General features: G+C 40.4%; 1 long non-coding RNA gene and 1 pseudogene across 1 annotated transcript; both read left to right on the top strand.

Annotated features, from left to right (window-relative positions):
* Nucleotides 1–1,595: 1,595 nt before the first annotated feature.
* On the top strand, nucleotides 1,596–11,079 carry LOC140529035 (natural killer cell receptor 2B4-like; annotated as a pseudogene).
* Nucleotides 11,080–18,138: 7,059 nt separating this feature from the next.
* Nucleotides 18,139–22,109, top strand: LOC140529034 (uncharacterized). Its single transcript, XR_011975397.1, has 2 exons — nucleotides 18,139–19,364; nucleotides 21,013–22,109. It is a non-coding gene; the product is annotated as an uncharacterized lncRNA (long non-coding RNA).
* Nucleotides 22,110–24,136: the final 2,027 nt, after the last annotated feature.

The following is a 24,136-nucleotide window of genomic DNA, read 5'->3' as shown; positions in this document are numbered from 1 at the left end:
CTCATAAAGTCATAATCCATTCTCTTCCATTTCCAGTACTCATTTGTCTAAGACTATGGAAGAATAAACACAACATACAGAGAAGGAACAGAGGCAGCCATGAGACCATATGGAGGTCTATGCATTAGTGCTAGCACTGCTCTCCATAGTGGAGGTCCATAGTGTTTCGGTCTTTTGCAGTGAGAGGAGAGAGAGACAGAGAGAGAGAGAGAGAGAGAGAGAGAGAGAGAGACAGAGAGACAGAGAGACAGAGAGACAGAGAGAGAGAGAGAGAGAGAGAGAGAGAGACAGAGAGAGAGAGAGGGAGGGAGGGAGAGAGACAGAGACAGAGACAGAGAGACAGAGAGAGACAGAGACAGAGACAGCGACAGAGACAGAGACAGACAGAGAGACAGACAGAGAGAGAGAGACAGAGACAAAGACACGGAGACAGGGAGACAGAGATAGAGACAGAGGGACAGACAGAGACAGATAGGTACAGAGACAGAGAGAGAAACAGACAGAAACAGAGAGAGGCAGACAGAGAGACAGAGACACAGAGAAAGAAAAGAAGGGGAGAGAGACAGAGACACAGAGAAAGAAAAGAAGGGGAGAGAGACAGAGATAGATTTTTGCCTGTTCATGCTTTTTGTATGAACCATAAGCCAATGGGAAAGCTTAGTGAAAGGGGATATCTGTCCCTCCACCATACACTTCTGGAAGCAGGCTCATCAAACCTGGTGAGAACTTGGCAGAATGGTCTAAGGAAAGACCTCATAGAACAGTCTGCTCCCTGCCCCCTACACAGGTAAAGTATTTGCAAACCTCAAAGTGTTATGTAAATGTTAGCTGTTTTTATTTTTAAGTCCATTATGTAACATTTAAAACTCCTACAAACCTAGTCCCTTCCTCTCTTTCCTGTCTTAAACTTTCCTTCCCTCCATGGGCCAACTATCCTGGCCCATTGCAGTTCCAGGAACACTAGCTGTCCTCCAAGCCTGGAATGTTCTTTCCTTTCTAGCTTCTGCCTCTTAGAATCTCTGGTTTCCTTCAGGACTAGGGTCAAAGACCACCTCTTGCGGGTGACCTTGCAGTTATCCCCTCCACCCATCCCTCAGGGTGCCAGAGCTTTCCCCTCTACGATTACCTCGTGTGTATCTATTTTTGTTTTACTAGCTATCTCCTCTGTTAGATGGCAAGCTCTTTGAAGGTAGGGTCTGCTGTTGCTTTTCTTTGTATCCTTAGTTCTTAGCAGAGTCCTGAGCCTATAGTAAACACCTAACAAATCTTGTTGATAAAACTCACTGCTGGAACTAAGAGAGGGAGGAGCCTAAAAGCAGAGGAGCTGACCTCACTAGTAACCTCTGTGCCTTTGCTGGACTCAAGCGTGTAAGTGTATGTGGCCAGAGCTCAGGGGCTGAGGTTTTCTCAACCAAGCCTTGACAATTTATTAACTCACAGAACATCGACCACAGCATGGAGGAAACTGTGGCTGGACTAATTATAAGAGGGTTTTGCACTTCAACGACCGCCTGTACTTCCCCCCACCCGGCATACACCAACCTCCTGTTGTCTACAGAAGACTGTGTAAGTCACATTGAGGGGGGAGTTGTTGAGGGAAGGAAGTCTTAGCTGGGGGATTGAGGAACCCTGGGTGTGAGCTATATTCTGTAGAGATGCTTTGGAAAGCCTTCACTCCCCTCATCTTCTTTGTCATGCTCTGGGACCAAGGTAAGGGGTTACCAGAAGGGTGGATTAGGTATGATTAGGACCAGAGAGGCCCTATGGGGAAGAGAGAGCCACCACAAATGAGGCTGTAGTAGCTTCTGAGACATACAGGACCCAAGCAAAGTCTAACCCTTGGTTAGACTTAGTTAGACTGGACACCAGCATGGGAATGGGGTTGGGAGTGGGAGGGCTCACTAGCATAGGCACCACCTCACTTAATGACCCTAAACAGAATCTCTAAACAGATTTTTGTTTCCTGGACTTCACCTTTCCTAGCTGTGAAATACAGGGGAACATTTCTACCTGTGAATTGGATAGGTCACTGAGTCTAGAGTCAAGAAGAATTGAATTCAAATCTGGCCTCAGACACTTACTAGCTGTGTGACCCTGAGAAAGTCACTTAACTTTTGTCTGCCTCAATTTCCTCAACTCTAAAATGAGGATAATAATAGCACCTACTTCTCAGGGTTGTTGTGCTATTCAAGTGAGATAATTGTGATACACTTAGCACAGTGCCTGGCACATAATTTATTATTCTTGAGTCATTTCAGTCATGTCCAACTCTTCATAGCCCTATCTTGGCAAAACTGCTAGAGTGGTTTGCCATTTCCTTCTCCAGTTGAGAAACTGAGGTAAACAGATTTAAATGATTTTCCCAGGGTCACATAGCTAGTAAGTATCTGAGGTAGGATTTGAACTCTGGAAGATGAGTTTTCCTGACTTGAAGTCCAGTGCTCTATCCACTGTGCCACCAAAAGTGCATATAAATGTTAGTTATTATTATCCTAGAAGCAACAAGGAGGCACTGAAGACTTTAGATCAGGAGGGTAACATGGCCATATCTGTGCCGTGGATTATTTTGGCAACTCTCTGTAGACTCTGTTGAAGTGATGCAAATTTGAGCCAAGCTGACCAGTTAGGAAAGTACTGCAGTTTTACATGTGATAAAAAATGGAGGTCTCATGTAGAGTAGTGGCTATATCAATAGAGAGATGAGAATGGAAGTTGAGGAATCTTGTGGATGTAGGCAGTGTAAGATTTGGCAAATGATGAGATATGTGTGCTGAGTGAGTATGAGAGGTCAGGGATGACACCCAGATTGAGAACCTGTATCACTGAAGAAAAAATAGTGAAAGATGATGAAAGAATGGTGAAAGAATGATGAAAGAATGGTGGTACTTTCAATAGAAAGGAAGAAGTTTGAAGGACTGGCAAATTTAGGTCGGGGAGAAGGTAATAAGCTTTCCTTTGGACATGTCAATTTTGAGATGTCAGTGGGATTTCCAAGTGGAGATGCCCAGCACACCGTTAGGTGTGGGATGAAAGTTCAAGAGAAAATTCAGGGGTACATATATAGATTTGGGGATCACCTGTAGGGAGATGACAATTTGAACACATGAAAAATGATGAGATCAAAGGAAGAGTATATTTAAAGAAGAGGAAAGTGCCCAGGACAGAGCCCTGGGCTACAGTTGTGTCAATGGGACAGGCTATAAATGATTGTGTATGAAATTCAGCAAGAGAAACTGAGAAAGAATGGTCAGCTACGGAGAACTAGGAGAGAGCCTTGTCATGGAATCCAAGGAAGAAGAAAGTAAGTATCCAAGAGAATGGGACAGTGACAAAAGTAACAAAGAAGTTATAGAGTATGAAGACCCAGAAAAGGCCATTGGCTTTAGCAGCTAAGGACTAATTGGTTGGTACAGGAATGTAATGGAACATTATGAATTGTCATTCATACTATATCCTTTTCAACTGTGGGTTGTCAACAGGAGGTTATTCTCTCCTTCCCTCCCTTCCTCTCTCTTTCTCTTTCTCTCCGTCTGTCTTTCTCTTTCTCTCTGTCTCATATATTATATATGTATGTACAAATATGTGTATCTTGCCAAATTTTCTTATTTCTATCTTTACTACTTTCATCTATGTCCCATTCTCATCACTCACACAGCTACCACCCTAGCTCATTGGGTCCTCATCACCTCTAACCTAGGCTATTACAATAACATCCTCATTCTCCCTGCCAGTAATTTCCTCCCTTTCCAAACTACCATCAAATAAATTGTCACAGTGAGTTGTCTAAGTGCAATCTGACCATTTCATCCCCACCTCCTTACTAAATAACTTCCTGTGACTCCCTGTTCCTTCCAGGATGATATAGAAAGAGTTCTGTTTGGCATTTAACATTGATTGTCCTCTTCATACCTTTCTAATCTTCTTACACTGGACTCCCCTCTATACATTTTACAATTAGGCTACATAGATCTATTTGCCCTTCCTCACACACAGGACTCCATTTCCTGACTCTGTACCCAATGTCTTGAATGTTCTCCATCCTCATCTCTGCATCTTAGAAACTTTGACTTCCTTCAAGACTCAGTTCAAATGCCACCTTTCATATGAGATCTTTACTGATCCCTCCAGTTGACACAGTCTTTACCTCTAATATTGCCCTCCATATACTGTGTAAGCATCTTGTACATACCTATTTATATGCATATTGTCTCTCCCGTTAGAATGAAAACTCCTTGAAGTTTTTGCTTTTCTTTGTGTTTCCAGTCTTTACATAGTGCTTAGCACATAGTGATCACTTAACAAATGCTTGTGGGCAGCTTGGCAGTCTCAGTTTCCTCATCTGTAAAATGAGCTAGAGAAGGAAATGTTAAACCAGTCCAATAGCTTTGTCAAGAAAACCCCAAATGAGGCCACATAGAGGAGGACATGACTGAAACAACTGACCACCACCATCAAGAGCAATAAATGCTTTTTGACTGTCTGGCTTCCTGTGGAAAGATCTGTTGTAGTTATTACTACATATGCAAGATAAATGAAAAGTAATTTTTCGAGGGGAAGATACTAGAATCTGAGGCAATTAGAAAAGGTTTCTTGTAGAAGGTGGAACTGAAGCTGAATTTCCTTAGAAGAAACTAGGAATTTTGAGGTAAAGGTAAAGATGGAGTTCATTCCAGGCATACCAGTCTAGCAAGGAGGTGAGAAACAGAGTATGCAGTGTGAGAAACTGGAAGGAAGGTAGTTTTCCTGAATGTGATTGTGTTTAAATGGATGGAATGTACAGGAAGGCTAAAATGTTAGATTGGACCCAAGGAGAATAGTGCCTTAAGCGGCAAATTTCAATCCTTGAGGTAATATTGAGACACTAAAATTAAATGGTCAGGAAAGTGACATGTTTTGAAATATGTTTTGGTAAAATCACTTTAATTAACTATATGGAAGTAGGATTAGAGTGAGGAGAGGGGAACCATGAGGCACAGAGGCTGATTATGTGGTTATTTTTATAGTTCAAATAAAATATAATTTGGTCCTGAAGTAGGATTGTTGTCATTTGAGTAGAGAGGAGATATTCAGTCATAGTGCTAAGGTCTGGGGATACAGAGAAATTTAAATAAGATGACATGATAACAACAATGTACAAAAACGTATATAAATTGTAAGTAGAAGGTTATGTCAGAGGGAAGGCATTCACTACCGGGAAAGACCTTCTGGGGAACTTGGCATTTGATCTGAGTCTTAAAGAAAGCCAGGGAAGCCTAGAGAGAAATGAGAAGGGAGAGTATTCCGGAACTGGGGGACAGCCAGTGAAATGTTTGAGGAACAGTAAGGAAGCTAGGGTAGCTGAACTGAAACGTGTGTGGAGGGGAGTGAGATGTAAAAAGACTAGAAGGTAGTGTGATGAATGAAAATCTTGAGAGAGAGTTTCTGGGTGAATTAATAATCAATTTAGTGATTAGCTAGCTAATCAATAAATTGATGATCACTGATCTGTCTCAACAGTCAAACACCCCATCACAGAGGTCATCAAATGCTTAAATACCTTTGGAAAAATGGGTGCCCCTGATAGGCAGAGATCAACCTTGATTGGTGAACAATGAGGATGTAGACTTTCAAATGAGAAAGTGGGCTGAAAGCCTTCAGCTCCTCCTGCTGAGAATGTGGTTTGATCATGAAACCAGTCAGAATGGTTTGCCTTATTTTCTCCACCTTTGTTCAGCAGTACATGTGTAGGAGCCAAAGCAGTGGATACTGGAAGTGATGTAAGACTAAAGCTTGGCAGGGCACAATCAGTGATATGATAACTGGGCAAGAGACTTGAGAGAAGAATCGTTTGCTTCATAGAAGAATAGGGAAAAATCCTGAGATACTTTCTTCCTCTTCACTATATCTTAACTACACTAAAAAGTTTGAGGGATGACTTTTCCCTAGCTTGTATAAACATGAGCTCTAGTCCTGTATAAAGAAGAGCTTCATGTAGTTCCAGTAAGGATGAAATCAGGCAGACTGGCTCATCATTTGACATAGTTTAGAAATGCTGCCTATGCTGATAACACCAGAACAGTGGGAAATTGTCTAATGTTTGTCCATTGGATCTGTGTTCTTTTCTCCTATATCATAAACTCCTGGAGCAGAACTATTCTTCAAGGCTGTGCACATAGCTGATATTTAGTATATAAGATTTGTTTGGGGGAGGACGAAAGAGAAAGCAAGGGAAGAAAGTCTACCCTAATGTTGCACTGAGCCTTCCCTATGAACATATATATCAACCTTCATTTTGGAGGGGTTATTTGTCCAATGTAATTTCCTTTGAGAGTAAAATTAATCGGATTTTGCACACAAAGTCAATGATGTCTACCCTCACTTCCTGGACTTTTCTTTCCTAGGGACATCAGGTTCTGATATGAAGACAATTAGCGTGCCTGTCATCATGGGAAGTCATATCAAGTTACAACTGACTGGGATTCAGAAGTCTTCAGAAAATATAGAATTCATTTGGTTTGTGAAACTGTCTTCAACTCAGGAAGTATTTAAGATATTGAGTTGGACAGATGCCTCAAACGGGATATTTGGAAGAGGGCAATTTAAAAACAGAGTTAAAGTCAAAACCAAGAACTTGACCTTATTGATTATCTCAGCTCAGAAGAATGACAGTGGCCTCTATTTCATGGAAATCATCAGAGAGACAGGATAGGTTTTTAAGACTCCCTATTTCCAGGTTTCTGTGTTTGGTGAGTACCTATGAATGCATTTTCAGCCTCTCTATCAGCTTTGTAGAAACTGTTTCACCTGGGCCAATTTTAACAGATTTCTTTGCCTCTAGATCCTGTCCAGGATCCAAGCATCCAGGTGACTGGAAAATCATGGAACAACTCTTTTTGCCATGTGAACCTGTCCTGCTTCGTCCATGGGAACGATGATTTGACATACACCTGGTACAGAGGGAGAGAGCAAATTAAACCCCCAGGGAAACAAGCCCATGTACAACTCCATATCCAAGCCAAGAACACTGAGAGTGACTATACTTGTAATGTCAGCAACCCAGTTAGCTCACGGAGCCGCACAATCAACCTTGCTTGGGAATGCGCTCACCCTTTTTACCGTTCAACTGGAGGTAAGGACAACATTTTCTTACAGCAACAGAAGAAAAGATGTTTCTTTACTAAAGTCCTATGTCTTTTTTTTGTTGATGACATAATCCTTCCAATGTCCCCCTTCTCCCCACATGAGCTAGTTAGCTCAGGAACTTAATTTATTACACTATAAAAGCCAATGTTATGGGTTCACCCCTTTTCCCCTCCCTCTTGTCATTGTCATTTTCTAGTTTTGTTTTCTGTGTCATCCTCTGGGAAAACTTCTTTCTATATCTCAATTTCCTTATCTATAAAAAGAGGGGTTTTGAGAAGTACCCTAATGTAGTGGATAGCATAGTAAGTACTCTCAGACTTAGAAAGACCTTGATTCAAGTCTTACCTCAGACACTTCACAACTATATTGGCAAGTCCCTCAACCTCTACACATCTCAATTTCCTCCTCTGTAAAAATTAAGTCTATGGTTTTTAATATCTTTTCTAGCTCTAACTCTGTCATCCTTTCCTCCATGGCTCCAGACTACACTTTCAAAGTTAGAGAGCCATTCTGCAACCGTGTCCCCTTGGTCATAAGGAGGTTTGAGCTAGAGAGAGTTTACCAGGCTACCTCTCCTCTGAGAAAGGAATATGTCCTTCTGAAGGTGGGTCAGTAGCTCACCTTATATTCCCTACAGGGAAACTGGCATGCTGAGCCAATGGCTTTGAAAGGATATGGCATCTAAAATCATGAACCATGTCTGTGGTACCTTCAGGAAGGGAAAGAGAAATGCCTTATCTGTCCTAGACTGTTGAATTTTAAAAATAGAATTCTTGAAAAAAAACAGCTTATGTCTAAATTCTAGCCCAGTTTTGCTAAATCATGCAACTCAGGGAAGTGAACATATTACTCTACCATGAATTACAAATGTCTGAAGTATGGTATGAAACATTCATTTGGGACTTTGAGTTTATCCAATATGGATTTGTTGGAAAAATTTCCATGTGTCCAGTCTTATGCTAGGTGCTATGGAAGATGCAAAAAAGGTATAAGTTATAGTTCCTGCCTTCATGGAACTTATGGTCTTCTTCACTCATATCCCATCCCATTCACATGTAAGTCAAGACATCACTCATGATGTCATTGGTCCTCTTTGAGAGGACCACCACCACAAGTGAAACATTTCAAATTATTACATGATGGAATCTGATTTAGTGCCAAGTTGAGTGGTGAAGACAATAGCACTCCTTGAGTTTGGAGGAGAAAGAATTCAACATGGATTCTTTACAGCTGATGGGAAGTCCCTGAAGATTTTCAGGCAGGGAAGTGATATGATTAGACCTATTTAATAATATGATTGTTTTGTCAGGTATACAAAGCTGTTAAAAAGTTGTTTGGGGCTGCTTAGTGAAGAGAAAACAGAGATAGTTCTGAACTTTGGAGACTGTGACTGGCACTGTCCACTGATGCAGAGATATTTGGTAAAGGGGGAAGATTCATGGAGGGTAAATGAGGAATTTTGCTTTGGATGTCTTGAATTCAAGGGGTCAGCAGTAGTTGTCAAATAGGCACTTGGAAATGGTAGATGTTGCTCAGGCTAAAAGTTGAGACTTAAACTGCATGGTTATCTTTGTGACTGTGATCATTTAAATCACAGGAGTAGAGGAACATAGAAAGAGAGAAAAAGGCCAAGGACAAAGTTTTGAAGATCTTAAGGGGCTTAGAGGTAAAAGATAAAAGAATGAAGATTGAGAGGGAAGCCAAGGGCAAAGTGAAATTTTTTTTAATACTATTTCTTTTTTTATTTAATGAGATTTTTTAGAAAGATTTTTAGCAGTGTCAAATGACAGAGCAGTCATTGAATTTGCATAATAAAAGGCACTGATGACCTTGGAAAAAGTAATTTCAGTGGAATAATGGGAATGGAAACCAGACTGCAGGAAAGTGAGGAGTTAATTCCTATTAGTCTATTGAGGGAGAAAGTAGAGAAACAGACTGCTCTTTCTAGAGGTTTAAGAGTGAAGGTACAAGTCATAATAAGATTATAGCTTGAGAAATAATAATGTTAACGAAATGATTTCTAGTGTTTTTAAAAATTCAAATAACTAATTTTTTAAAAAAATTAATCTATCCCTCCAACTATCCAGCCCCAATACCTACATTTAGTAATTAAAAAGAAGACACTCCAAACAAATCCCTTAATACATGTATGCATAGTCTAGCAAAGGGGAAAATTTTTAAAGGACAGATATGAGCCTGTTTGAAGGCAGAGTGGAAGGACTGAGGAGTGAGAGAGAAGCCAAAGATAAAAAGAGAAGCAGATGGAATGATAAATGGAGGGACCCAAAAGACACAGGAGGTCATGAAATCAAGGGCATATCTTACTCTTTTCAAGGAAGAGGAACATCACCTCCTCAACAGAGGGAAGGAGAAGAGGATAGGGGAGTACATGGAGAAATTTTGACATTTTGAGGAGAAAAGAAAATGAGAGAGCTCATGAAGAGGGGTCTTAAATCTTTCTAGTAAAATACAAGGAAAGAATATCTTTTGAGAGAGAAGAGTATATCAGTGAGTTCGAGACTAGAGCATGGTGGAGGTTTGAAACAGTTGCTGTAAGGATAGTTATAAGGGGTAAATAAATGATAAACAGAAACATTATGGTGCAGTGGTGAGGACTCAAATGAGATAAGAAAGTGTGAATTTTGTATTATGACTAGCGAGGAGACAGAGTTGTTGAAAGAGGTTTCTCTGAATTGGAGATTATTAGGGTGGCTACAAGGAGAACAAGGAGGAAAAAAATTTAAGGACAGAGGACAGTGATACACTGTTGAAAAGACTAATGAAGTGGTCTATATTGAAATATGAAAAGTATTGCCAGAACAGGGATGATGACCTGGTAGAACACAGAGGTAAGGCTCAAGGGAGATGCAGTGATGAAAATAAAGAATAGGTTCAGGAAGAGTGAGGCAATAGGAATAAAAGGGATAGTTGAGTTGATAAGTCAGGGTGTTACAAGAATTATCCACATATATATTGGTATCATTGAGGATAATGGAAGGAGCTGAAGGGAAAAGAAGCTTGTAGGTCAATTGCTGAAGTCAAGCAATTATTAAGTGTTTGCTACGATTGTGGTGTTTTATTAGGAACTCTAGGGACTATGGAAAAAGATAAAATGTGGTTATTCCATTAAAGAGTTTACAATCTATTTGGGAGTAAAGATAAATTCCTAAACAATAGTGAATAATGCACAATAATATGTGACTAAGTATTACTAAGCCCCACAGAAGGAAGTGTTCATTGAAAGAGAGAGATCCCCAAAGGCTGAAGAATCTTAGGAAAACCTTATGGACGTGGTGGGACTTGAAATGGATAAGAGGTGGATGTTGTTGTCATTCAGTTATGTCCTACTCTTCCTGACCCCATTTGGAGTTTCTTGCAAATATAATAGAGTGGTTTGCCATTTCCTTTGGCTCATTTTACAGATGAGGAAACTGAGACAAAAAGAGTTAAGTGACTTGCCCAGAGTCACATAGCTAGTAAGTATCTGAGGTTGGATTTAAACTTAACCTACTTAATCTACATCTACTGCCTACCCAAGGAATTGGATAGGCAGAGGCAAAAGTGGAGGGCATGCCAAATGAAGGGTCTACCACAAGCAAAGGAACAGAGAAAGGAATGAGTATGGGAAAGTAGAGAGACCTGACAGGTATAGATTAAAGGCTGTCACTGTAGCAGTTTAAGGTCCATCCTTCAGTTCTAATTTTTATGAAATGATGCAGTGTGTCTTTCTAGGATGAGAGAGAAAAGTTGGGAGATGAGTGGGAAGGATAAGATCTCAGTCCCTGTTCTTTTTGCCTTTCTCAGAATTGTGGTTGCCGCTGGTTTTGGCTTTCTCTATGATTCCCCTGGTCATTCTATTTCTCAGCACCATTGTTTGCCTGTATGTATCAAGAAAGAGGAAGAGGAGGAGGAAGCAAGTAGCAGGCAAGTAGAAAGACCCAAATCAGTGGTTGTTGCACAGGAGGCGGTTCTAGTTGATGCAAGATCTTGATAGCCTCTCACAGCTCATGTTCCCAAGAATCCTTGGAGAGAAATATTTGGGGTGGTAGTGAGAGGTATATACTATATCCCAGTCCCTCCTGATATCCCACAAACCTATGTATACATCTCCTACTTTGTCTCTGAGTCTTAGTGATATATCATATAAGACACTGGCAATTTTCGGATACCTATCCCTACTCTCAGAAATTCCTCCCAGGGTCTTGGTGTCCAGCTGCTTCCCAGGATCTACTTGCTTCACAGGACAGTTGTTACAAAATACTATCTTGCTCTTAAAGGCCATATAAATGTGGTCAATGGTATTCTTGATGTCTTGAGAATTTGCCTGTAATTCTTGGTACAGATTGCTCAATATTTGATTGATTGCCACAATGGAGAAGTTGCCTGATGAAGGTGTAAGATTGCCTTCCCTGGAGATCTTTCTGAGAACTCATTCGTTTGGAATAGTGAAATGCAGTCCTACAATGAGGCAGCGCACTGGGGAGGGAAGCATGACTTCTCAAGTACCCCACTCCCAGCTCAGGCATCTCCATTCTTTGCTTCTATTTTCCCACAGATATGAATGCGACATCTTATCAGAAAATTGGTTGTTGTATGCCCAAGAGAAATAAAGTATGTAAACCCAGGTGTTGCTGGAATGAGTGTCCAGAATGTTCCTTGGGGCATGCCAATTTGTAGCAGGGCTTGGAATGACGGGAATCAAGGACTGTCTTACCAATCCTGACTGTATGCACCCATTTGACAATCTGGATTTTGGTCATGGGAAAGGAAAGGGGAAAAATAGTACGACAAGGGAAAGATGATAAAAAATGAAGAGACAGAGACAGAAACATTGGAACATAGGATCTAGAATTGGATAGAACCTCAGAAGTAATTTAGTCCAACCTCCTCATTTTATAGATGTGGAAATTGATCTAGGGAGGCCATCAGTTGTCCAGTTACACAAAAGTAGGAAGTATTGTAGTGATTCTCTGAACTCATTCTTCAGAGTGAGGCCAGCTACTTCATTCCATTCAGTTCCAGGGAAACCTCTTGAAGGGTCAAAAGCATCTTTCTCTAATGCTATCCCCTTGAGGCCCCATTCTGGTGTGTTCTCTCCACTGGCGTCAGTGATTGTTGCCCCAGTTCTCCTCAATGCCATCAATTAGCTTTTACAAAGTTATATTTACTTTGAAGGTTTAGCAAGAACAGAAGCCTCAACATTCCCTCCTATCACCTGGGGGCACTCTTCCCTAGCTGTCTCTGTCCCTAAGGAAAGTGGACTCAAACTTAATACTACTTCTATATAATATCCACCACACATGTCAAATGAATTTCTTTTAATATATATACTTAACTTAACATACATAAATATACATACATTCATATATATATATATATAGATATATACTTAAAATTATTTTTTTGAAGTTCATTTCTAAATGTGGCATGGCTGATGGGTAGATGAATCTGCCGCTCTGCTACTTCTGGACTGGTCCAGGCAGGTGTGCCAGGGACTTTGTTCCTTGCCATCTGACTTTTGGCAAATGTCAAGTCCTTGCACACACTTCACCACCCAGATTTTTGTGGCTTAATAATATGACCTTTCAGAATGTACAAGATCATAGCCAACTCTAATATCTTTCACTTAAAACAAGAAAGAATGAAAAATTCAAAGGAGAAAAGTTCTGTATTCATGGGGTACATGTCAGTCTTGGATGGGAAGGGCTTGAGGTCTCTCTCCTTCTTTCTTTTACTGGAACAGCAGTGAGACAGGAAAAAGCCGGAGCCCAAGAGAAAGACCCTGGTTGTTTCATGCCAGAACACATTTAGCTACACAGTCAACAGTTTGTATCCTTGTCAGATGGTTTGGTAGCAAACCAGAACCAGTTACAGAATGTCTGTGCATGCTCCAAATTGGAAATCAGGGCACTTTTATTACCCACCATCATACCTTTCTGGAACGAGGTTCCCTAATCTCTTTCACATTGGGGACTGTATCAATCCCACCCCACCTCAATGTTTAGGGTCAAAAGTGTTGTTTTTTTAAATTCAGTGGCTATCCTCTTCTGTACAATATCAGTCATTTGGGGGTAGCGGTGTCTCTAGAGTTATCTTCCCCTTCTCGTTTCATTAATAAGGACATAATTCAGAGAAAAGACTTGGTTACTTCTCATTTGCTATACTGTATACCAAAAGCTCAGCCTTCATTGAGTCAGCGTCTCACATCCAAGATGGTCAGTCTTGGTGAGCAAGTACCAGCTATCATGCAACTCAATAGATTATGCAAAATCTCCAGTTTCTGAAAATGCCAGGAGAGTATTAGTGTCCTGGGTTTAGCTGGATACTGATAGTTATTTGAGAAGTAATGATTGAAATCAGAGCTGATAAGAAAGAAAAAGCCTCTGATTTGTGTGTGTGTGTGTGTGTGTGTGTGTGTGTGTGTGTGTTACAAGTGGGGTGGGCGGTAAGATAAACATAAAATCTCATCTAGCTCTAAATCAATATGGGAGTTTCAGGCAAAACCACTCAGCCAAGCAATTTCCATCATGTGTAGATAATTGGGTGGCATGTTTTCCAAGATACAACCACTACATCTCTTGCACAAGAGAAATTTTCTTATGGAGCTATTTCGCTCTGGGGGCCAAAGGTCTCCTGGGAGGAGAAAATCCCAGTCTCTATTTATTCCCTACTTGAACCCATATCACTGAACTAGATGTATGAATTGCCCAACATAGGAATCACTCAATGGCACTGAATGTCTTTTCTTTCCTGTACCTCTAGGAAAGGCTCTTTTGGGGAGCATAGGAGAGAATAAGACCATTTCAAATGGGAGCAGAGAATAGCTATCTCCTTCATTAGACCTTGGACTATCTGAAAAATGGGAGCCTTTCTCTTCCTTCTTTATTTCCCAAACTATCACATCCCTGACTCTGATATTTGGAATTTGAAAGTGTTCATTAGTTGTTGTAGTATTTTTTTCTTCCCTTTTCCCTTTGTGGCATCGCATCATTGCTGCCACCAGATGGAAGGATGATTACACAGGAAGTCAGCAAGAATCTGCTCTCAACTCCCAAGTAAAAATCATCATAGTCGTATGATACAGTTAGAATCAGTTGTGACCTTTAAATACTATCTGGTACAGCTCCCTCCTTTCACAGATGAGGAGACTGAAGACTGCAGAGGTTCAATTACTAATTTAAAGTCACAAAGGTACTAAGTGACTAAGGCAGAATTCAAGTCCAAGTCTTCTGACCTAGAGCCATTTCTTGTTTTACTGTCCCCTTTTCTTCCTTATATAAATGCGTTTTCCTAATTAGGGTAACTCAAAATTTGATTAATCTAAGGACATATTGACAATTTTAATGAAAAAATATCTTTAGAACAGGTGTTCTTAATTTTTTCATGTGTCATAGGCCTAGTGCAACCTCTCTCTTCAGAATTTTTTAAAATTTAATTAATTAATTTATTTTCAGTTTTCAACAATCACTTCCATAAGTCTCAGATTTTCTCCCCTTCCCTCTCCCCTCCCTTGCCAGGATGGCATGCAATCTTGCGTGGGTTCTACGCATACATTCTTATTAAACACATTTTCACATTAGAAGAATTAAAACAAATGGGAGAAACCTTGAGAAAAACCAAATCAAAACAAAACATAACACAAGAGCAAATAGTCTGCTTCATTCTGCATTCTGATTCCATAGTTCTTTCTCTGTATGTGGATGGCATTTTGCCTCAAGAGTCTTTTGGGAATGTCTGAATTTTTAAAAATAATTTAAGGAAATGATAAATTTCAGTTAGAAGTTAGTGAAAATAAAGATAATTTTTTTTTGCCATCGAAGTTCACAAACTCTTTGAAATTTAAGCACAGACTCTATGTTCCCAAGGTTATGAATTCCTGCTTTAGAACAAACAAGTTAAAACCAATCTTACATAGAAGTATGAACTGCCTTATTGGCAAACTCCCCTCTTCCAAACATAGTCTATTCTTACTGCCACATCTGTCCCTAAATGTATGGGTAAAAGATTTATCCTTTAGTGACATTACTGATTCCTTATATTTGCATGACTTCGATTTGTATAGTGTTCTACAAGGTTATAGAATACTTTTCACATACATTTAAGAATCATGGAATTCAGAATCTCAGAAGTAGAAGTGTGCTAATGTAAATGTTTAATAATGTCCTATCAGAAAAGAATGCATGAACAACACAGCTTTAAGTTTAATGTGCATTGTTATCATTTTCTACATCACTTTCTTAAATCTAGACAGTCAACAAAACAATTAATCAAGCCCTGATTAATAGCTTTGACAATTTCTGAAGTGTCAATGGTCACATTGGAAATTGAACTACAGAGACTTGTAAACCAGTACAAGCTGGCTCTAGCACACTCCCCTGATACAACGCTGTATGGCCCAGCTCATGGCTGTTACATAGCCCTGAGAAGTGGCCATTCAACCTTTCTAAGAAGGCTTGCAGCAATGGGGAAACTCACTCCCTCAAAACATAATTTTGAACAACTCTGGTTCTTAGGATGTTTATGTCATATATCAAGCAAAAATCTCCCTTTCTTCTCTTATTTCTCCCCTCTTGGGTGAAATAGAATAAACTGAATCTTTCTTTTACCTGGCACCTCCTCAAATATTTCAAGAGAGCTATCATGTCTCCCATAAATCTCTTCTCGAGGCTAAATAGCCCTAGCTCCTTTAATTGATTCTCTCATGGCAGGGGCCCCAGTTCTCTAATTTTGGTAACCCTGTTCTGCAGGCCTTTCAATTTGCCACCACCCTTCCTAAAATGTGGTGCCCATACTGGACACAATATTTAGATGTAATACGATCTGGACAGAACATTGTTGTTTGCTGTTGTCAGCTTTCCTCTTCCCTGTATTAATATTACATTTTAAAAATCATATTTATTATTATGAACATCATAAACATATATGATCATTTCCATATGTGTGGATCATTTGCAGTTCGTTTTTTAATCCTGTAAAACATTTCCATATTAGTCATTTTTTACAAGAAAACTTGAATTAAAAAAAAGAATAAAAGAAAGTCAAAAAGGGCATGCTTCTGCCTGTATTCAGACAGCACCAGTTCTTTCTCTGGAGGTGGATAGCATGTTTCATCATGAGTTCCTTGGAATTGTTTTGGATTATGGCATTGCTGAAAATAGCTAAGTCATTCAAAGTTTATTCATCATACAATATTCTATTACTATGTACCATGTTCTCCTGGCCCTGCTCTCTTCACTTTGCATCAGCTCATGTCTTTTCAGGTTTTTCTCAAATCATCCTGCTTGTCATTTCTTACAGTACAATAGTGTTCCATCACTATCATATAATACTGCTTGTTTAGCCATTCCCCAATTGATGAAAAGTCTTTTGATTTCCAGTTCTTAACCACCAGAAAAAAAGCGTGCTTAGATCATTTGAAAAAAAAAAAACAGTGGCCATTGAAAAGTGACCATTCTTGGAGATTTGACAATTAATAAGCAAGACAGGCACTGTACTAGCAGATTATAAAAAAAAATGTAACGCAACGTCTGCCCTCATGGAGCTTATGTTCTATCCGGAGAGAAAACATAGTCATATACAGGTATATGTAAAATAAATAGAACATTTTTAGGGAGAGTTACAGGGAGTCACTAGTAGCTGGCGGCAGGGAGGGTCAGAAAAGGCTTCATGTAAATGTCAGTGATTGAAATGAGTCTTGAAAGAAATCAGAGATTCCAAGAAACGGTAGTGAGAAGATAATCAGTACATTCCAGCCATGGAGGCAGTAAGTACCAAGGCATGAAGATGGAAGATGAAGTGTGATGGATGAGGAAGAGTAAAAAATGTATTTTGAATGGACCATAGAGTGCATGAAGAAGAGAAATGTGTAATAAGGAAGGGAAACTCGTTTGACATTAGGCTGTGAAGGGGTTTAAATGCCCATAAGAATAGTTTACATTTAATGCTATAAATAAAGGGGAGCCACTGCCTAAATCAAGCTTTAGAAAACTCATTTTGGTAGCTGTACAGAGGGTGAATTGGAATAGGGAAAAGATTTAAAACAGAGATCAGTTAGGAGACTCTTGTAAGGGTTATTGTAGCAGTTCAAATAAGAGGAGATAAAAACTTGAACTAGGCTAGTGGAAGTGTGAGGAGAAAGAAAGGGATGTAGAAGAGAGATGTTATAGAGGTAGAAATGACAGTATTTGACAACTGTTTGGTTATATGGGTTAGGAACATAGTATTAATACTGAACTTGAAATGAAAGGTTAGTGATGCTCTACTTACCCCTTCTCTTATATAGGTGTAGAATTTCTGTGAAGCAGAAAAAAGCAACTCCTTCTATTCTGTAGTCCAACTTCCAGAACAAGTACATTTTCAACTTCTCAGATGACTCAGAGTCTTGACAGAGAATCTTGCAGGAGTCTATATGAGTCAGGGGTGTGCTGGAGCCACCTCTGATTGACTTAGCAGCACATGCCCATATTGTTCTATAGAGAAAGCAGTGAGCTTATCAGGAATGTAATAGAAGGTTCATGGAATGAAGTCATCACTAGATGATAACAGCAGGATAATCTGGGAAAGTGTAAGAATGAGGAAGTCATTTCTCTCCCATAGTACTGGAATAGAATTTTCTAACTGTTAAAACATCTTCAGAGATACTCAGTGATAAGGTCCAGAGAGAGGAAGCTATTTGGCTAAGTGGCTGGGGTAGGATCAGAACATCTGACTCTCAGTCTAGTGCTTACACAGTTGGTGAAGTTTTTCTTTGTCATCTTGTTCTCCTCTTTTGTCTCCCTCACTGTAAACATTTTACCAAAATCTTGCACAGGGTATGTGCTTAATAATTCAATGGAAGAGTAAAAGTTCTTATCTGTCTGAGTTGGAGTAAGGCAAAGATCACTTCTCCACATCATTGTCAGCACCATTTCTTTTGTAATGGTTTTATTTTTTTCTACCACTAGCTTCCTGCTTCCACAGCTGCTAGTCAAGATAAAACAATACATGCATCAGTACAATTCTCCAAGCATGTATGTCTCCTTCTCCAGGATAAGTATTTATATGTTTATATTTGTATGAACATGCATGTCTACATCCATATTTGGGTATTCAAAAGATATATGTATGATTGTCTTTATGTGAATGTGTAAAAGTTTGTGTGTTTAAGGGTGGGTTTATGTGTGATGTGAAGAGCTGCTCTCCCCTAGCTTGGGGCCAAGGATGTGGCTTCTGGCCCATGCTGTCTTGAGTGTACCTGTTAAATAGCCAGGACTCTAGTATTAAATACCTATAGCTTAGAGTTGATAGGTAAACAGGAGATGCAGGCTCTTCAGCTCTTCTAGGAGAGAAGGGAAAGATAAAAGCAGAATCCTCCCAAGGGGGAGAGACAATGCAGAGAAAGAGACAGAGTATTTAGTTCAGTATAGCCAGGACAGCAGAAGAGACCTCCTTTGTGTGTAGCCAGAGGGACTTAGTGTAGTTCAGTCTGCATAGATGAGGAGTAGAATCTAGTGACAAGATAAAAGACGCAATAGGCAAAGGTGATGCCAAGGACATCAGGAGAAGTGATCCAAACTCAAATCCTCAGAGAATCAGGTGGAAAGACCTTGGACATGGATAGATCTGGTCCAGAAGGAGAAATCTCAGTAAGATTTGACTTATGCTGGACAAAGCTGGGTGGTTTCTTTGCTGCTAATTGTCTGCTTCCATATAGTTGTCCTTTCCTCTCTCCTCATCAGTTGGTTCGATTTTCCTGAATATATTTAAAAGAACTAGTCAAAGTGTGTGCTGCTGTCAGAGAGAGATAAGGGATGAGAGATAAGGTCAGGCTATGTTCTTAAGACTGCAGCCATCCACAGCTAGGAGCCCCAAACTCTGGGTTTCGGGCAATGAGAGTGGGATACCTACTTTCTTCCTCATGTATACACTCACCATTGTCTGGAGTTAGATCTATGTCCAGAGACAAGATGTTATATGGCATTCCTTGCTCTCCCTGGAGATCACAAAGCAACATGTCTATGCCCTGAGGAATAGATGCTGGGGGAACTGACTGCTGGCTATGGGACCTTTGATGCTCCTTGAAGTCTCTACCTGGTCCCTCTGGGTGGGTCCAAGTTCATCCTAACTTAGTGCTACCCTACAATAGCAGTGGTAACTACATCTCTCAGATTTAGGCTGACTCCTCTCTCCCTTTGGATTTTCAGCAGCCTTCTTCCAAGCAAATGAAGCCCAACTCATCCCAGTCAGTTACTATCTACCAAGAGGTAAGCTACAAAATTGTCTTCTGAATATACTGGCTCCCCACATCCATCAAACCTCTTTTCATTGGTATGCTTCAGCTTGAGAGAAGGCATAGATATTGTGTATCATTGGGTAACTGTGTATAGAGCCCATTTCAAAGAGGGAAAAAATTGAAGCTTACTGCAAATAAGTGCTTCCTCAGGGTCAGTCAGTGACCTGGTTAGTATCTAGAAGACCTGAATCTACAGCAACCTAAAGACCTAATCCTAAAAGGGGAGAACTTCTTGGGCCATTAAAATGTGCCTGATGACCTAATTTTGCCTTTTTCGGTTAGCACTGCAGAGGTCATATAGGGATTTGTGTAACAGAGCAGATGGTTTGCTCAGTAGGTTAGACTATGATGCTAACAAGGCCAGGGCCACTGGTTTGATTCTCATTTGGCAGCTGAGAAATCCTGCTGATGACTAGAGACTGCAAATCCTAACCGTAAGGCAATTTTCTTATAAAATCATGTGGCAGGTTGCAAGGCAGGCTGAGTAACATTGACTGACTCATGCAGGATAATCTATGGTATTATCATTATTTTCAGGGCTGTAATTCAAAAAATGTGGCCGTGGAGCTGTGCCTGGCAAATAAATGCTTTTTTTCTATTAATTCTTTTGTTGGTAAAGATCTTCTGGCCTGGTTCTCTGTTCCTTTCCCTCGGTCAGAACTGATATTTGGAATTCTGTACAGGGCTGCACCTCTAATCTGACCCAGATCATTTGATGTTTGAATTGAGAAATTCTGCCCAAGGATAGAGATCTTAGTTCCTACCAAAGGGTGACCACGAAGAAGGCCTTATCCCTCAAAAGTACAGAATCAGCAGACAGAAGCTTTCTGGGAATGAGGCACCCAAAGTTTCATGCTTTTGACTTTTCATTACACCATTTGGGGTTTTCTTGGCAAAGATACTGGAGTGGTCTGCCATTTTCTTCTCTAGTTCATTTTGTAAATGAGGAAATTGAGAAAACAGGGTTAAGTGACAAGGGTTAGAAAGCTAGTAAGAGTCAGAAGTAAGATTTGAACTCAGATCCATCTGATTCCAGGCCCAGCATTCCATCCACTGCACTACCACCACCAATAACAATGTGCAGCCTTTACTATATTCCAGGTACTGTGCTCAACACAAGGTTTGCTATAAAATATCTCTATTTCTATGTATATATTTGTCTATGTTCTGTATGCATACAGAATATATATATGCATATATACATGTAGTATACATCCATGTTCATTTTATACATGTATATATTTAGAGAATGAGAGAGACAGAGACAGAGACAGAAGCAGAGACACAAATGGCGAGAGCATCAGTTCTGCCCTCAAAGACCTTGTATTCTAATATGGGAAAACAGCACATAAAGGGGAGTGGTGACTGGGAGTGGGGAGTGTTTTGGGGAGGTGGAAAGTGTATGTGGGGAAGAGGGAGAGTGAGAGGAGCAAAGATGACTGGATTAACTTTCCCAGGTACTGAAGCCTAGATTCTGGTGTGGAGGTTCAAGGGTCAGATGGTCCTATGTGGAAGGTTCTATATCACCAATCAGGAGTGTAGGAGTATGGTAGAGTAGACACAGGCAGATTGTAGGTCTGAAGGTAGGAACTGAATGTATTCCAATTCTTCTTACTCAGGTCCAGAGACCCAATCGACTGTCTTGTAAGGAGCTGGAAATGTTCTGCGTCTATTCCTAACAATGAGAACTGGAGTCCAAAGTGAACATACTATTGAAGCATTTTGAGGGCTAGAAGATTTGGTAATAAGAGCAACTCAGATTTTTATAGCTCTTGGAGGATTACAAAGCTCTCTCTGCACGACAGCCACATGAGGAAAAGAACGCAAGGATTGTTGAAATATTCCATCAGTTTGAGATCTCATCCTTGTGGACATTTTCTTCGAGCGTGTGAAGCACTATTCCTTTTTGCCTGTGTGTCACTTTTCCATGTCAGTTCATAAGTTAATATGAGGAGGTTCATTTCACATGCTGGAAGACTTCCTAGTTTATTTTTCATATCATAAAGATTGAAGTAGAACATTCAGACTATAATCCTATTACCCCCTGATTCTTGCTATATGCCTAACCCATGTTACTGTTCAATCATAAACTTCTGTGTTGACATCTTTTGCTCTAATTTCTTTTATACAGTCTCTTATTCTATGTTGCAGTCTGGTCAAACACACCATGCACTTCTCCACTGCCCTCTGGTCAACTGTTATTTATTAATTCTTCAAAGGCTATAGAATTTTATGACTTAGAGCCATACAGTGACATTGATAAGAATGTTACTTTTAAAAAGATGGAACTTTGTTTCTGTGAATATTTACAGATGAGCGAACCAAGAGGGACACAAGAAGCAACTCTCAGAGTCAAATATTCTGATTCTATATTTCTTCTTATCCATGATCACCCTCACTTTGAACATCTCGGTCCTTTACTGCTCCCTAGTCTTTCATGTTCTCTATTTGCCCAGTTCTGGTTCTTTTGCCTCCTTCTCTAGTCTTGACTTCTTTGTCATAAGATCAAGTATTCACTCAATTTACCAAGGTAGTTCTGATATTGACCTATTTCATCTGTATCCTCTTCTGACCTTCCTTCTGTTCTCTTCTGTGCTAAGTTCTCTCATTTCTGTTTTTCCCCACATCATTATCTCTACCCTTCTACCTCCCTCCCCAACTCTTTTAAAATAAAAGGCCTCCTTTATCACAAATAAAGTCAAGCAAAACAATCTCATACATTAGTTGTATCTGAAAATGTGTATCTCATCCTTCACATGTAATCTATCAGCTTGGTATAGAGATGAAAATATTGAGAAAGGTGTCTGCTGGCACAGATGAATCTCTCTCTCCCTTGCTCTCAGGCCAAATGATGACCTTTGGTGATACTTCTGACTACTCACAGCTCACAAAGTCATAATCCATTCTGTTCCATTTCCAGTACTCATTTGTCTAAGATTATGGAAGAATAAACACAACAAACAGAGAAGAAACAGAGGTAGTAATGCATTTGTGACCATATGGAGGTCTGTGCAGGTGGGAAGATGAGATAGTCATTCCTGCTAATACTACTAATCCCATCGCATCCTGGACCATCTCCAGCCTTCCTGATCAATATCAGGCCAGTGGACCCAGATGGGTCAGGAGAAGAAAGTGAGGTTGGTGACCTTGCACAGCCCTCCCTCACTCAAAACAAAGTCAACTGCAAGTCATGTCATCATCTTGATGCCGTGGTCCTCTTTGAGAATGAAGGACAAACACAACAACAACAAGAACACAACTTCTCTCAGTGTTTCTTTCTTCTGAAATAAGAGGAGAGAAACAGAGAGAGAGGGAGAGAGAAAGAGTGAGAGAGAGAGAGAGAGAGAGAGAGAGCAAAAGAGAAACAGAGAGAGACAAAGACAGAGAAACAGTGATAGAGACAGAGAGAGATGGACATCCACACAGAGAGACAGAGACAGAGAGAGAGACAGAGAGAGAGAGAGAGAGAGAGAGAGAGAGAGAGAGAATAGATCTTATTTGTTCACGCCTTTTGTATGAACATTCATTTCCACCATATCACCATAACATAACAGGAAAATGTCCAAAAAATGATTGCAGGTGTTGTGAAACGGGCATCTGTCCCTCCACCATACACTTCTGGAAGCAGGCTCACCAAATCTGCTGAGAATCTGGCAGAATGGTCCAGGGAAGCCTCATAGAACAGTCTGCTCTCTGCCCTCTACATATGTAGGGGTCATACCATCCTGAATGCGCTGATCTTGTCTGATATTAGAAGCTAAGCAGGATCTGGGAGACTGTCTGGGAATACTGGGTGATGTAAGCTTTTTTTCCTTTCCCCCTTTCCTGGAGGTCCAGTCACGCCCGCCTACATGAATTCTCTGGTCAGACAGCTCCACATGCCCTGTCCCTGGCCCTGGCACCCATGGTCCCCACGCCCACCTGGCCCCACCTTCCACCCAGACGTGCCCCAAGCCCTGCCCTCCTTGTCTGGATGGAGTTCTTCACTCACTCGATAAGGCCCCTCCCCTCTCATTTGGTGCAGCTAGGTGGTACAGTGGATAGAGCACCTGTGTAGGATTCAGGAGGACCTGAGTTCAAATCTTACCTCAGACACTTGACATTCACTAGCTTTGTGACCTTGGGCAAGTAACTTAACCCCAATTGCCTCATCCTGGGTCATCTCCAGTCATCCTGATGAATATCTGGTCCCTGGATTAATATGGCTCTGGAGGAGAAGTGAGGCTGGTGACCTACACCAGGAGACAGATAAGGGATGTGCTCTTGTTAGTACATCTACTAAATATAAGGGGACTTATTGGTAGGCTAGGCAAGGGAGACAGACATTCCAGAGACTGGAATCCTCCCCTACACACTTAAAAAGAAAGCAATTAATCTTTTTGTTCCAATTAGGGGAGAAAAATGGCATTGAAGGGAAGCCGGTATTACAGGTGCTTCTTGCAGTTAATCAATCTGTCACATAAAGCAACGTGTATAATAAAGAACAAAATGCAATCGGTTATGTTATCCCCAAAATTTGTTTTCAACAAAAGTTAGTCCAGAAATTTTCTTGTGTCACTGGGTTAGTCCACTTAACTGCTGTTTATCTAACTTTTGTCAGCTATAAAACTAGGATGAGAATAACACTCACCTTACAGCTCTAGAGTGAGGATGAAATGAGATGTTTGTAAACCTCTTAGGTAAGGGCCTGCCACCTATTAGGTGCTTAATGTATGCTTGTTTCCCGCTTTCCAGGGTACCACA

This window comes from Notamacropus eugenii, chromosome 2 (assembly GCF_028372415.1).
Source record: "Notamacropus eugenii isolate mMacEug1 chromosome 2, mMacEug1.pri_v2, whole genome shotgun sequence".
NCBI classification, from domain to species: Eukaryota; Metazoa; Chordata; class Mammalia; order Diprotodontia; family Macropodidae; genus Notamacropus; species Notamacropus eugenii.
The sequence above is the reverse complement of the archived record's forward strand: the minus strand, read 5'-3'. Positions and strand labels throughout refer to the sequence as shown.